We start from the raw sequence: 14,875 nt of genomic DNA, 5'->3' as shown, positions 1-14,875 counted from the left end.
TCGGTCGTAGTATCTCGTCGCTTTCAAAGTAGAGCGAGCAGATCTGTACAACTAGCAAACAAGATGGCTGCGCCCATAGTCAATGGGGATCGAGCTGTATTTTCTTTGTATTTGTACCACGTTGGGGGTTGTAATGTCGATTTTAAATCCTCTTACACACTTGATTTTATTGCTGCTTTAATCCGGTCACCAATTTATGGTCTTGCTTTGCGTGAAATTCAATGTAAAGTTGTGTTTTCAAGCTGGTTTGCCAAAGAGGCTATGTTGCTAATGATGACTAGCCCGCTACTACCCCTCGTGGCTCGACAGAAACACGACAGCACTTGTTGAAATAAAAATTGGCGAAAATGGCAAAATATTATTGCAATGTAAAAGGCTTGCAATGTTAATGTTTCTGTAAAGGCTGGCAACCATTATACACTTGATTATTTCTTTTTTCCAAAATAGTTTTCTTAAACTCGTCGGACACAAATAGCAAACTGGAAGGCTGGAGCAAGGGAAATACGTCACGTTCTCGCTGAAGCTGGTCGTTCGTACCAGCCTACCATCAAAATGGATAGCACTAGCAGCATTAGTTTTTTCCCGCCTTGATATTTCAAATGCAGTTGTGTGATCCGGTATGTGTGGTCAATTGTTTGCTTCCTTTGTTTTGTAGAGTGGAGAGTGATATCCCGGATTGTGTGTGACGCCCGTGTTGTTTTGTCTCCTTTTGAAAGGTATGCCTGTTATGTGTCTTTGTTTATGGTATCTGTAAAATGAGTGTGAGAGGAAAATGACAATTCTCTATTATATTTTATTTCCTTTATTAGTGTATATATTTAATATACATGCTTTATGCTTTGTTTACATTTTTATAATTTATTCCCTACATGTATTCATTGAAAGTCACAGGATATATTAAGCTAGCGTGAGTGAGCGCTGATGCACGGAGCTGAGTGGAGAGTGATATCCCGGATTGTGTGTGACGCCCGTGTTGTTTTGTCTCCTTTTGAAAGAATAAACCTCCAGTACTCGACTCCTGTGTGTGCCTCACTCAAAGATAAAAGACACAACGCAGAAAGACATCGGTTACAAATGCATTACTTTTACTTTATGTGAGGGCTATAGTGACAAGGCATTCAACTAACCACATGAAACCGGCTGATAGACTCATATAGGGCTGCAACTAACGATTATTTTATTAATCGATTAATCTGTCGATTTTTTTTTCCGATTAATCGATGAATCGGATAGAAAAAATAAATAAAATGGAATTGCCGCATCTTTATTCAAAAACTGAACATTACTTCAAATTCACAGTGCAGACTGAAATGTAAAAACACCAGGTTATTGCTCCAACGTCCTGGAACTATTAAAATTAATATTAAATAATAAAGATTAAGAAAAAACATAACTGGGATAACACAAAAAAGAAACATACAATGTATGATATACTTTTATATGTATATAAGGGATGTCCATGGTTAACCGGTCAAACCTATTGATACCATTTTCGAGACTCCTTGAAATAGAACTTGTAATATTGCTTTAATTGCTGATAAGATGATGATAGTTCAAGATAGGACATTAAACAGGTCATAATTAATTCTATCTTTACTATCTATTTTATATTACTGGGAAAACAAGTCCACCAAAATCTCAATTTTTTATTTATTTTTACTGCTGCATTTGAACGCATCGATCGTATTTCTGAGCCGACCTGAACACATCACATTTGACACTGTTTGTGACCATTGGTTAGTTGTTTTTTTAAACTAACTCTCTATATCCTGCCGATTTTAACATGGATTTAAAAACTGCATTACTATTTTTAACTGACGGGACTTTCTACACCGTCCGGTTGTGTGATTACTACCGCTGCTTTGAATGACTTGATGCACGCGGTGCCGACTCCGAGCCCGTCTGCACAACGACTGCAGAAGCAGCAGCAGCTGACAGAATTTTCGTTTTGGACTACTAGACGGATACTGAGTTGAAGGAGTTTTTTTTAACCCAAAGACAGTGAAGGTACAACACTTATGTAGGCCTACAGTCCAGTTTTAAGATATGACAAATACAAGCTGTGGTCACTCACACTGAAGCTCGCTGTGGGCGTGCATGAACCGTGAACCAACCTGTCGGCGGCTGGCTGTAAACAGTGCTGCGCCTATGAGTAACTTATTAATCGCGCGACACAACGAATCGACGACCAAATTCGTTGCCAACGCATTTAGTAATCGATTTTTATCGATTTTATCGATTCGTTGTTGCAGCCCTAGACTCATACATGAAGGAGGTTTTCATTTTACAACATAGGCCTACAATGTTTTTATTTTACAACATGGCAATTAGAATACAATTTAAGAAGAATTTGCACATTTGTTAAAACAACTAAAACATTTTTGGACGGCCGTCCAAACCCTTTTGAAACCAAGTGAAGTAGTGTGTTATAAAACTAGCCCCTGCCTGACCAACTCTAAGCCCTGACTCTAAACCCTAACACTAAGGCCTTACTGTGATCTCTGAACCTCAAGCCGAAGGGAATACCCCCAGAACAGAAGAGTGAGACATGGGTTAGGAGCAGGAGTGGTCCTCCACCCACAAACGGGTGGAGGAGAGAATAGATGGGCAGGAACCTAGGGTGTCATGTGTTTGACCAAATAGAGTTGTGTGTGGGCACAAGAGATAATTCTGCAATGATAACTCCAGCGGGCTGTTCATTCTTTGGTCATTCTGAAATTTGCCCAAGAAAAATGCATAAATATGTTTGCATAATGATAACTTAAAGGTTGGGTATGGGATTTGCGAAACGCCAGCAGATTTTGAAAATACACAAGTCAAATGGTCCTACCCCTTCTCCTTCAACGCCGACTCTGACTCCACCCATTCCAAGTACATGGACGCGCAATCATGCACGAGCGAACAGATGCGTGAGAGCGAGCCATTAGCTAGTTAGCTAGCTCCAGTAGCTACCGCAGGATAACAGAAGCTTGCTCAGGGTCACAAGCTTTGAGTATGTGCACGAAGGGGTCGCGAGGGGGAGTGCAGTACGACCGTTTGATTGACGTACTTACTGTCCAATGCCACTTGGTGGGTCAGGAAATCACTGGCTGGAGTTTTTAGAGCCCTGCCCGTTCCACAGATGATTGACTTGTTTAATTTTCATGTCAGTACTTCTAACTCAGTGGCTGTAAGTGGGTTATGATTAGTATTTCAAGTAATTTTGCAAAAATTGACAAAGAATTCCATACCCAACTTTTAAGGACAATGGGGATTTATTTATCATCAACTGATTCTTTCAACTGTAGTTAATATAACCTGGCAGTAGAGTGCTGACCTATAGAACCTCCATATTCTCCTTGAGGATGATGCTGAGATTAATCTTTTGAGGAAGGACCAGAAGGACGTCAGGATACAGGTGTGACCAACCTCAGGTGCTTCTACTCGACCCACAGGACCTCCACAGCATCCTGGAACCGGGGATTATTCCTGTCCTTCCTCCTCCTCCATCTCTCGTCCACCACTCTCTTAACAAATGGTGGTAGAGTGTAGTAACGAACAAGGTGGTAGGTTGTTTAGTCTGGTCACAAACCAAAGTCCTGGCGGCAGGGTAAAAGATAAGATATTAAACTTTAACAAACATGGACATTCCTGGCAATAGCAGAGAAGGACCGAGCTTCTTCAGTTATTTGTTATACAGAAAAATGTCATACATCATGTCATACATCATACATACATTCATCAACACTAAAAATCATCTCTAAGGCTGCCATATTTGACTGGTTGTTCCGGTAACAAACCCATTATTAGAAGTTTGTCTGGTCAGGTCACAAAGACTGCGGTAGTTGGCCCCAACCGTCTGGCAGTAGTTGGCCCCAACCGTCCGGCAGTAATTGGCCCCAACCATCTGGGGGGCCAACTTGGTCCCACCATCCACCCTCAACCTCTGGTCCTGAGGGGGGACCCAAAAACATCCACCATTAACCCCTGGTCCTGAGGGGGGACCCCAACATCCACCATTAACCCCTGGTCCTGAGGGGGGACCCCAACATCCACCATTAACCCCTGGTCCTGAGGGGGGACCCCAACATCCACCATTAACCCCTGGTCCTGAGGGGGGACCCCAACATCCACCATTAACCCCTGGTCCTGAGGGGGGACCCCAACATCCACCATTAACCCTGGTCCTGAGGGGGGACCCCAACGTCCACCATTAACCCCTGGTCCTGAGGGGGGACCCCAACATCCACCATTAACCCCTGGTCCTGAGGGGGGACCCCAACATCCACAAATAAACCCCTGTCCTTTAGTGAAGCAGTACATAGATCAAGATGCAGTTCACCCAGTGGGGCATTACTTCTTATACAGGTCATTTTGAGAAACGATTTAACTGTACTACACATCCAACAGCAGCCAGGATGCAGTCTACAATTGGGAACTTTTCTCTACAAAACAAACAACAAAAAACACAAGGTCTGGTTTGGCCAGGGGTGGTGGGTTTGATTCTTTGGACCCCTAGCCAACACAATCCTGAACCAAAGTCCTGGCATTAGTGTAGAAGATACGATATTCAACTTGCTTTAACAAACATGGACATTCCTGGCAATTGCAGAGAACGACCGACCTTCAGTTATTTTTTATTTATTAAATTGAACTAATTTAGGAGCAATCCTTTATCAAAACTAAACACCTCTGGTGTAATATAAGTTCAGAGCAAATTCTTTCTAAACTAAAAGGTTGACCATCAGTTGGTATTTACCTCCAAGATGCTAGCAGTCCCATGGTTGTCCTCCCATCAGATCCTAGTGGGAAATCAACTCCATCTTGCCACCACAAACAAAAACATAAAACTTTGAATTACACATCAAGAGATATATAACGTTCTCCCTCCTCAGCACATTTAGTTCCATTTGTTAAATTATCCACGCAACACTTAAAGTCTGCTGTACTGTGTGAGACACAGTACAGCAGACTGCAGCCTTCATATTGTTGAAGGAAATTGTGAGTAAATAAAACAAAATTACCCTGGGACTCCTCTCTAAATGTTGCTCTAAAGCCATGTCTACAGTGACAGGTAGTAGTAGTAGTTGAGTGGCTATTTAAGGAGTTGTACTCCATTACCAGGCTCAGAAAGAGACATTACAGTCCAGGGCCATCATTCTCCAGGCAGGTCCTTCAGCACGGCCCCTCTTTCAACACAGCTCCTCCGCCAGCCCGGCACCACCGACCCCTGGTCCGGTAAAACCCCACAGCAGTTTGTTCCAACATCTGGTAGAAAGGGCCATTACAAAACTTGGGACGCAAAACCTGTAAACTATTTGCATTGTTGGTTCATTGTAAAAGGTGCAGTCAATATCCAAGAATTTACTCTGATCACATAATTAATAATAAAAAAAAATCTCCAGAGCTAAAGAACTTCAGTGCTTTGAGATTTTAAAGATACTCTTTGTGATGTTTACCCTCTGGTGGCCAGCATTAGCCTCTGGTCCTCCCTGACATCTTGGGCATTGGACAGGATCAAGGCAGCTTGAGTCTGCCCTACTGTCATAAGAAACATCCAAGACAAGACCTCATGGTGCCAACACACTCATTCATCTGGCCCAATAATCATCCTCCTGTATAATTGGCTGACTCATTAATTCTCTCACTCACTCACCACCTCAAGCTGGTGTGTGTGGTGAGCGTTCTGGCGCAGATTGGCTGCCGTGCATCACCCAAGTGGGTGCTACACACTGGTGGTGGTTAGTGAGGTCCCCCCTTCACTGTAAAGCGTCTTTGAGTGTCTAGATAAATTCAATCCATTATCGCCGGGCAACACTACAATGGACCAGAGACTGGAGGCTTTCCTACAAAAGCCTTGTCGTCTTGCTGTCACTTTAGCAAGGCGGTATAGAGCTGGGAGGTATAGGTATAGAGCTAGGTGTGGTAGCAGACACCTTCAGACAAACTACATTTTAACTGAAGCTCTATTTTTGGATGGGAACTAACACAAAGTGTAACGGGGGGGGGGGGGTAAGGCAGGACCCAAGTGCACAGACTGACAATGGTAACAGGGCAGTCCGAAGGTTTATTGTTGGCACAGATGATCAGGATCAGGCAGGCAGAGTAAACGGGGGCAGGCAAGAGTTCGGGGACGGACAGGCAATCAGGTAGACTTGGGGTTCCGTCGGCGGGCGGGTGGTCAGACAGGCGAGGGATCGGGAACAGGCAGGATCAGCTTTGTAGAAACAGTTCTGGAGTTAAGGGAAAGCTCTGTGAGTAACATGAGACGATCTGGCAGAGACTGAGGCCACGTTTATACGTAGCAGGGTATTTATAGAAATGAATATTTCCCCCACTCCGTTTTCAAAAATAACATTGTGCACACAACTTTTTCAAAATAGTTGTCGTTTACATCAAAACGCATAAATACGCCGTTGAGCGCAATTAAAGCCATGCAAGCCAATCAGAATCCGCAGAATCAACAACAACGAATAACACGAGCGTCTTCCCGTAACAAACAAACTGTAAACATAGGGCGTTCATATGACGTTAAGCATTTCCTGGCGCATAATGTGATGCTTCAGAACCTAAAACCCCGTTTCCCCCCGTTGACACGACAACACGTAACCGGCGTTTTCAGAAATCTCCACTTTGGCCGGAGTTTTTAGAAATGATCGTTTTCTGTGACAAAAACTGCGTTTTCGTGTAATGAGAGGCCAAACCGCGTGGAAATATCTGCGTTTTCCCTTCGTGTAAACGGGGCAAGAGTGGAGAGAGAGGATTTATATAGAGGGAGCCCAGGTGAAGGTGGTTGGGTTAATTAGGGGAGATCAGGGTGGCAGGCAGGTGAATAGGAAAACCATGGGCGGACCATGACACAAAGTATGGTTTCAAAATATATACATTAGCAATTAAAATGGTTCAACTTCTGTGACAATAAATCACTTCCTTGATATTTAGAATGAACATAAGGTTTGTACCAAAGAAGACTAGCATCATCAAAAGTAAATAGAATATTAAAATTATACTCAAGCCATGGTCAGGTGCTGTGTCAATGTAGGAGCCATTGACACTCCAGGGTGGAAATGCCAATTTGCAGCCGCTTGGAAATTCTTTGCAGCCTGATCGCTGAATCTATTGCCAAAGTCCGAAATTTTTCCGCAATTAGAACTTAGTTTTAGGTTTATGTAAAATTGCAGAAAAATGCAAATTCTGTTGATTTGTTTGTCAGTTAGGCTTTAAGAAAGCTCTTCCTAAAGTACCGCAATATGGAGGTAAACAATGACAGTTGGCCATTGTTGTAAAGTAATAACATTGTTGTGAAGATAATAAAAACTACTGCCACGTGGTTCCCCAAATGCCAATCCTGAACATACAGCCAGGTGCATCACCCCTCAGCCAACTCAAATGAATTCCCACCATAAACTAACTTTTTAACTACTAACTACCATCCTCTGCATGAATCCTGACATCCTAGTAGGATCCAAACCAGCAATAAGGAAAATAACCAGCTGTAGTCCTTCGATCTTCTCATTGTAAACACATCCAACAGACTTACCTTGAGGTTATCTAGTAGTTTGTTGCTGTTGGTTTTTATTTCAGTGACTTTACATTACAATAACTAAGTAGTGGACTGCATCAACACCCAGACATCCCTCTTCTTGGCAACAAAAATGCAACCAAGGTCACGAGGAGCATATGTCAACGTTCCCCTCCATAGATCTTGAAGCACCAGTGAGGGTTTCTTTACTTCTTCAGCTGAAGAGCAGTTTAAAGAGGAGCCTTGTTTTTGAGGTTTCTAAGAGAATTTCTGCATGTCAGGGGTAGGAAGGGTAGCTTCGCCGCAGGTTTTAAGACTCATAAATTAGTGCTTATGGAAACGTTTTCTTGTATATATCCCAACATGCTGTCGATGTGGAATTCCATTAGGCGTCCATCATCACTATTCCTAATCAGTGTAGCCCCAGTTTGTAGCCACTGATCTGAACCACTCAGTTGGCCGAAATCCAATCGTCCTGCACAATGTGTTGGGCAGGAATGAAAGCCAGGTGTTGGCCGGTCCAGCTCTTGGGGTCCTCTGGATTGCTCCAGTATACATGTTGCCCACTCCGTCCCTTTGATGTGTGAGTAATTGCATAAACAATCCAGAACCATCAGGTCAAAGAATAGACCTGCTTCCAAATGACGGCATACCAATCAGTTCAAGCTTTTGAGAAAAAAGTTTTCAACAATCAAATCAGACCATAACAACCCTCCCCTCACAAGTGAGTTTCACATACCAGCTCATTTAAATGCACGTCCATGTCAAGTCAAAAAGCATGCACACACATACACACGTCATGTCAAACACGTCATATCAAACCTTGTCAACGCACGCATGTTTTACTCAATACCAGTTTAAATCCTAACTTTGTCACATGTAGAAACCTATACCAGCTCAAACCCTGGCCACACTGACCCATGTATCACCCTATACCAGGTCCAACCATAGCCACATGTAGAACCCTATACCAGGTCCAACCATGGCCACATGTAGAACCCTATACCAGGTCCAACCATGGCCACATGTAGAACCCTATACCAGGTCCAACCATGGCCACATGTAGAACCCTATACCAGGTCCAACCATGGCCACATGTAGAACCCTATACCAGGTCCAACCATGGCCACATGTAGAACCCTATACCAGGTCCAACCATGGCCACATGTAGAACCCTATACCAGGTCCAACCATGGCCACATGTAGAACCCTATACCAGGTCCAACCATAGCCACATGTAGAACCCTATACCAGGTCCAACCATGGCCACATGTAGAACCCTATACCAGGTCCAACCATGGCCACATGTAGAACCCTATACCAGGTCCAACCATGGCCACATGTAGAACCCTATACCAGGTCCAACCATGGCCACATGTAGAACCCTATACCAGGTCCAACCATGGCCACATGTAGAACCCTATACCAGGTCCAACCATGGCCACATGTATCACCCTATACCAGGTCCAACCATGGCCACATGTAGAACCCTATACCAGGTCCAACCATGGCCACATGTAGAACCCTATACCAGGTCCAACCATGGCCACATGTAGAACCCTATACCAGGTCCAACCATGGCCACATGTAGAACCCTATACCAGGTCCAACCATGGCCACATGTATAACCCTATACCAGGTCCAACCATGGCCACATGTAGAACCCTATACCCAGGGCCGTCGTAAAGGGGTGAAAGGTGATGACGATTCTAGGGGCCCACAGCCCAGGGGGGGGCCACAAAAAACAAAAAACCAGCCCATAGTACTACTAGCCCCCCCCCCCCGTCAACAATTCAGCGCAGGGGGGCCCATCAGTACCTCTTGTATAGGGGCCCAGGACTTGGTGTAACGGCCCTGCCTATACCAGGTCCAACCATGGCCACATGTATAACCCTATACCAGGTCCAACCATGGCCACATGTAGAACCCTATACCAGGTCCAACCATGGCCACATGTAGAACCCGATATCAGGTCCAACCATGGCCACATGTATCACCCTATACCAGGTCCAACCATGGCCACATGTAGAACCCGATATCAGGTCCAACCATGGCCACATGTATCACCCTATACCAGGTCCAACCATGGCCACATGTAGAACCCGATATCAGGTCCAACCATGGCCACATGTAGAACCCTATACCAGGTCCAACCATGGCCACATGTAGAACCCTATCCCAGGTCCAACCATGGCCACATGTAGAACCCGATATCAGGTCCAACCATGGCCACATGTAGAACCCTATCCCAGGTCCAACCATGGCCACATGTAGAACCCAATGCCAGTTCAAACCTTGGCAATGTTCACATGGCGCCCAATGATAGGTCGAGACCCTGATACCCCTCATACGGAGAAGCCTATATCAGGTCCAACCCTGACCACACTGAGCCATGGTGTACCCTATGCCAGGTCCAACCCAGTGCGTTTGAGTTTCCTGTAAAGTATTTGCAATGCCCGCCCGCCATATTACAATCAGCGCCAGAGATTCAAATGATGCACACCATTCTTCAGTTGCGTCCAGGTGTAGGGTATCTCCTGAAGTCACACCCTAGCAGTGGAGTCGTGTCTTGGATGAAGAAGCCTTCACAGATGCCAGCTGTTGCTTTGATAAGCCTGAGGTCAGGGACAGGACTTGGGCTAAGTGGAGAACAGAAGGTGTTCCGTTCAGAAGGACAACCCAGTGGTGAAGTTGTAGGTCTTGAGGAGCAGGATTCCCCATCATACCCTCTGAGCAGCAGGACAGATGATCCCCTGCTGGCTCAGAGGGAAGCATTCTGTGGACTGTGTTTTGTATCCTCCCAAGAAGCCCTCTCTTGCCCTCAGAGTTTCTCAGTGGATATGTTTGAGGATATTCCAGTTCATGCACCTAATATTATGACAGACTGTTAAGATAAGATAAGATACAACTTTATTAATCCCCCGTAGGAGAAATTTGTTTGTTGCAGAATATAAGCACATAGCATCTCCTGAACACCTCCAGAATGGCAGCCTTGAGCATCAACTCTTGATATTCATCCATCCAAACTACCTCAACGCTTCCCAGCATAAAGAGAAAGAGTGACTTACAGTTCGCAGTTCCTTGTTCTTTGAGTTACACAACAGAACCACAGTTTGTCCTACCTGTGAAGGTGTGTAACAAGCAGATTAGTTTCAGAGCTCAAACTAACCACTCAAGAGTGGCAATGTTGAATGAAGTTCCAATACACAATCAATAGGCATTTGTTTTTAAGTGACAGTCAGTGAGCCCTTGGGGATGACTACAGAAAGATAGTCTACCTTGACAATCAGGACAAGGCAAATAAAACATATAGGCTACATATTCAACCCATAACTCTTTAACTGTATAGCAACACACACACACACACACACACACACACACACACACACACACACACACACACACACACACACACACACACACACACACACACACACACACGGGATAAAGGAAGGGATGTGGGGGTGAGACGAGGGAGACACACTAATACAAATTGTCTCGGGTTAGCCCACCTCCCCTGGCGGGGGGGTGGGCTAACCCTAACCCTAACCCGAGACAGGGTTAGGGTTAGCCCACCTCCCCTGGCGGGGGGGGGTGGGCTAACCCTAACCCTAACCCTGTCTCGGGTTAGCCCACCTCCCCTGGCGGGGGGGGTGGGCTAACCCTAACCCTGTCTCGGGTTAGCCCACCTCCCCTGGCGGGGGGGTGGGCTAACCCTAACCCTGTCTCGGGTTAGCCCACCTCCCCTGGCGGGGGGGGTGGGCTAACCCTAACCCTGTCTCGGGTTAGCCCACCTCCCCTGGCGGGGGGGGTGGGCTAACCCTAACCCTAACCCTGTCTCGGGTTAGCCCACCTCCCCTGGCGGGGGGGGGTGGGCGTGGGCAGCATACTCAACTCCCTAACCCTAACCCTACCCACTGACCATTTTAAGAGGATTGCCAACCTATAAATATGCTAACATGTTTCTTCCCACCTTGATGATTTAATACACTGTCTGTGCTTGGCACCCCTGCCCCAGTCTGAGTGCTAATGCCGCAGCAGAGAGCAGGCAGTTTGTACTGCATCTGTCTGCTCCATGGGCCTCCGCCACTTAACAACGTGGCTCTGGGTGTCTGTAGTCCAGCCCACCAGAACCTTCATAGAAATGATGAGTGGTCATGTGATCATCTCAATAAAGTAATCAAGACTAAAGGGGTCTCCTGCAAAGAAACCTGGAGATGAAAGCGAAGAGGAGATGAAAGGAGGAGAAGAAGTGAATGACAGGACACAGAAGAGGTCAGAATTAGAGATCAAACGCTGAGGTGTCGCCCCGTTTCCCAGCCCCTAAAGGAGAAGGGTTCCCCTTGTTACTCTGTTGCCTCTTCCAACATTAGTTCCAGAAAAGGTATGCACAGATCTTACACGCTAGACCTACGGCATTCGTTACTTATACGGGTAGTCAGCCCGTAACCTAATGTCTGTCTTTACGTGGTGCGTTGAACTTGAAGTATGTACCTAAAATTTCCTAGCCTGGGTATACCCATGCTGCCTTGGGCACGATTTCATTTCGTGCTGCTTGGCAGCCTGGATTCCATGGATCCGAATTTCACCTGAGAGGGAAACAATCACAGAACGGGGAGGAACGGCAAGACGAGGACGGCGTCTATTCGACACACCCATCGTCTTCTTCCTCATCTAATTTCTGTCGCTCTACATTCGTCATCTGGTATAATTGATACGATTGGCTATGAGCTACGTACAGACTCATTTGAATGACATTCGTAGCTCCCAATAAACGGCTCCGGGCAATCGTAAACCACGCCTCAAATGAATGTGGGGTTCCCAGAACTCATCTCAATGTAGATTGAGATGAGGCCTGGCGTAAGCCAGGCTAAAACTTTCCCTGGGTGAGTGCAAACTTACCTATGACCGCCCCGGTCAGGGTTACTTTTATGGGGGTCGGTCAGGTTAGAGGTACATTCCGCAGGTCCACAGCCACCATAAGCAAACAGCTCCCTGTGTCACACTGCACCTGGTCTTGGTGGGGTCAGTCCAGGTGACCATCCCGTGCTTTAAATCCAGTCGTCGAGGTTCCCCAGTGTACTCACAAACCAAAGGTTTGCTCATGGAAGAGACGGGAACAGAAACATGTCCTCCGTGTTAGGGCCTACCACTCCGAGACTCACCTGCAGACCGACCTCCAGACACTCTCAACTCAGAGTCTCACTTCCTGAGACTCACCTGCAGCCTCAGCTGTCGCTATTTACAGCTAATGAGCACCTCAGCACCGGCCCTCTGTGTGATGTCAGTACTGACCCACACCATCAGCACACTAAACTAACCCCATTCCTAATTACGTAACACAGGAAAGACTTCTGGTCCACACAGAGATCTCATAACATTATTGCTTTTCCAGACCCAAGCCTGGGCCTATTTTCGGACGTGGTTTGAGAGGCGAGCTGAGGCGGGCTGAGCTAGGAGGAGACGCAGAACAAAGTGCAATACATGGGAGTCATCATGGAATTCCCCATCCAAGTGGAACACAACAGAAAACATGTTTCTAGACACAAAATATAATCAATGTCATACTTCCCACACCAAACACGATTAAATATATGAATTTAATATTAAAAACAAAGTTATATTAAGAGTGTGTGTGTGTGTGTGTGTGTGTGTGTGTGTGTGTGTGTGTGTGTGTGTGTGTGTGTGTGTGTGTGTGTGTGTGTGTGTGTGTGTGTGTGTGTGTGTGTGTGTGTGTGCTATATAATGTCCTTCACACAAATAAGTTACTGATGAATAACATGCGTGCAGTTACTTTTAGAACCTGGGACGACTCAAGAGTGAATAAGAGTGAAGGAGAGTGAAGCTCCTTTACACAGAGTGAAGCTCCTCTTGACAGAGTGAAGCAGAGTGAAGCTCCTCTACACAGAGTGAAGCAGAGTGAAGCTCCTCTTGACAGAGTGAAGCAGAGTGAAGCTCCTCTACACAGAGTGAAGCAGAGTGAAGCTCCTCTACACAGAGTGAAGCAGAGTGAAGCTCCTCTTGACAGAGTGAAGCAGAGTGAAGCTCCTCTACACAGAGTGAAGCTCCTCTACACAGAGTGATGCAGAGTGAAGCTCCTCTACACAGAGTGAAGCTCCTTTACTCAGAGTGAAGCAGAGTGAAGCTCCTCTACACAGAGTGAAGCAGAGTGAAGCTCCTCTACACAGAGTGAAGCTCCTCTACACAGAGTGAAGCAGAGTGAAGCTCCTCTACACAGAGTGATGCAGAGTGAAGCTCCTCTACACAGAGTGAAGCTCCTCTACACAGAGTGATGCAGAGTGAAGCTCCTCTACACAGAGTGAAGCTCCTCTACACAGAGTGAAGCAGAGTGAAGCTCCTCTACACAGAGTGATGCAGAGTGAAGCTCCTCTACACAGAGTGAAGCTCCTCTACACAGAGTGATGCAGAGTGAAGCTCCTCTACACAGAGTGAAGCTCCTCTACACAGAGTGAAGCAGAGTGAAGCTCCTCTACACAGAGTGATGCAGAGTGAAGCTCCTCTACACAGAGTGAAGCTCCTCTACACAGAGTGATGCAGAGTGAAGCTCCTCTACACAGAGTGAAGCTCCTCTACACAGAGTGAAGCAGAGTGAAGCTCCTCTACACAGAGTGATGCAGAGTGAAGCTCCTCTACACAGAGTGAAGCTCCTCTACACAGAGTGATGCAGAGTGAAGCTCCTCTACACAGAGTGAAGCTCCTCTACACAGAGTGATGCAGAGTGAAGCTCCTCTACACAGAGTGAAGCTCCTCTACACAGAGTGAAGCAGAGTGAAGCTCCTCTTGACAGAGTGATGCAGAGTGAAGCGCCTCCACACTCAGAGTGAAGCTCCACTCAGCATCTGAATCCTTCCACAGCTGGGCTAACCCACAGCAATTATCTCTACATTAGCTTCCATTTACATCAGGACCAGACACATTCTCCTCCATTCAGCTGGCAAAGTGTAGTACTGTATTTGTGGTTGTCTGGCACTCTACTTATGGCCAAAGAACGCACGGTTACACCCTTTGTGAAAGTTGATATCTTTGAATGGAAATCGAGATGTTGACAGTGTTTCTCTCTTTTATTGTAGTTTGGGACGATTGAGAAAAGCAGTGCTATTTTACCATGTGTGCACACTTCAATTGTGCGTGTATGTGTTGGAACATATTTTTGTGCATAAGTGAAATGAGTCTGTCTGACCACACATCCAAGTAAAGATACCATCTGCTGTCCAGGAAAGAGCACACACTAACTTAAGCTCGCTCGTATAAGCTCATGTCCACAAAACCACACACACACACACACACACACACACACACACACACACACACACACACACACACACACACACACACACACACACACACACACAC

At 45.9% G+C, this 14,875-nt stretch overlaps 1 long non-coding RNA gene across 1 annotated transcript; it reads left to right on the top strand.

The window, feature by feature from the left end:
• Positions 1-577: 577 nt before the first annotated feature.
• LOC132474593 (uncharacterized) lies at positions 578-1,015 on the top strand. The gene is made up of 2 exons (XR_009529685.1): positions 578-716; positions 886-1,015. It is a non-coding gene; the product is annotated as an uncharacterized LOC132474593 (long non-coding RNA).
• Positions 1,016-14,875: the final 13,860 nt, after the last annotated feature.

Source organism: Gadus macrocephalus, chromosome 16 (genome assembly GCF_031168955.1).
Source record: "Gadus macrocephalus chromosome 16, ASM3116895v1".
NCBI lineage: Eukaryota > Metazoa > Chordata > Actinopteri > Gadiformes > Gadidae > Gadus > Gadus macrocephalus.
This window is presented reverse-complemented; position numbering and strand designations above follow the sequence as displayed.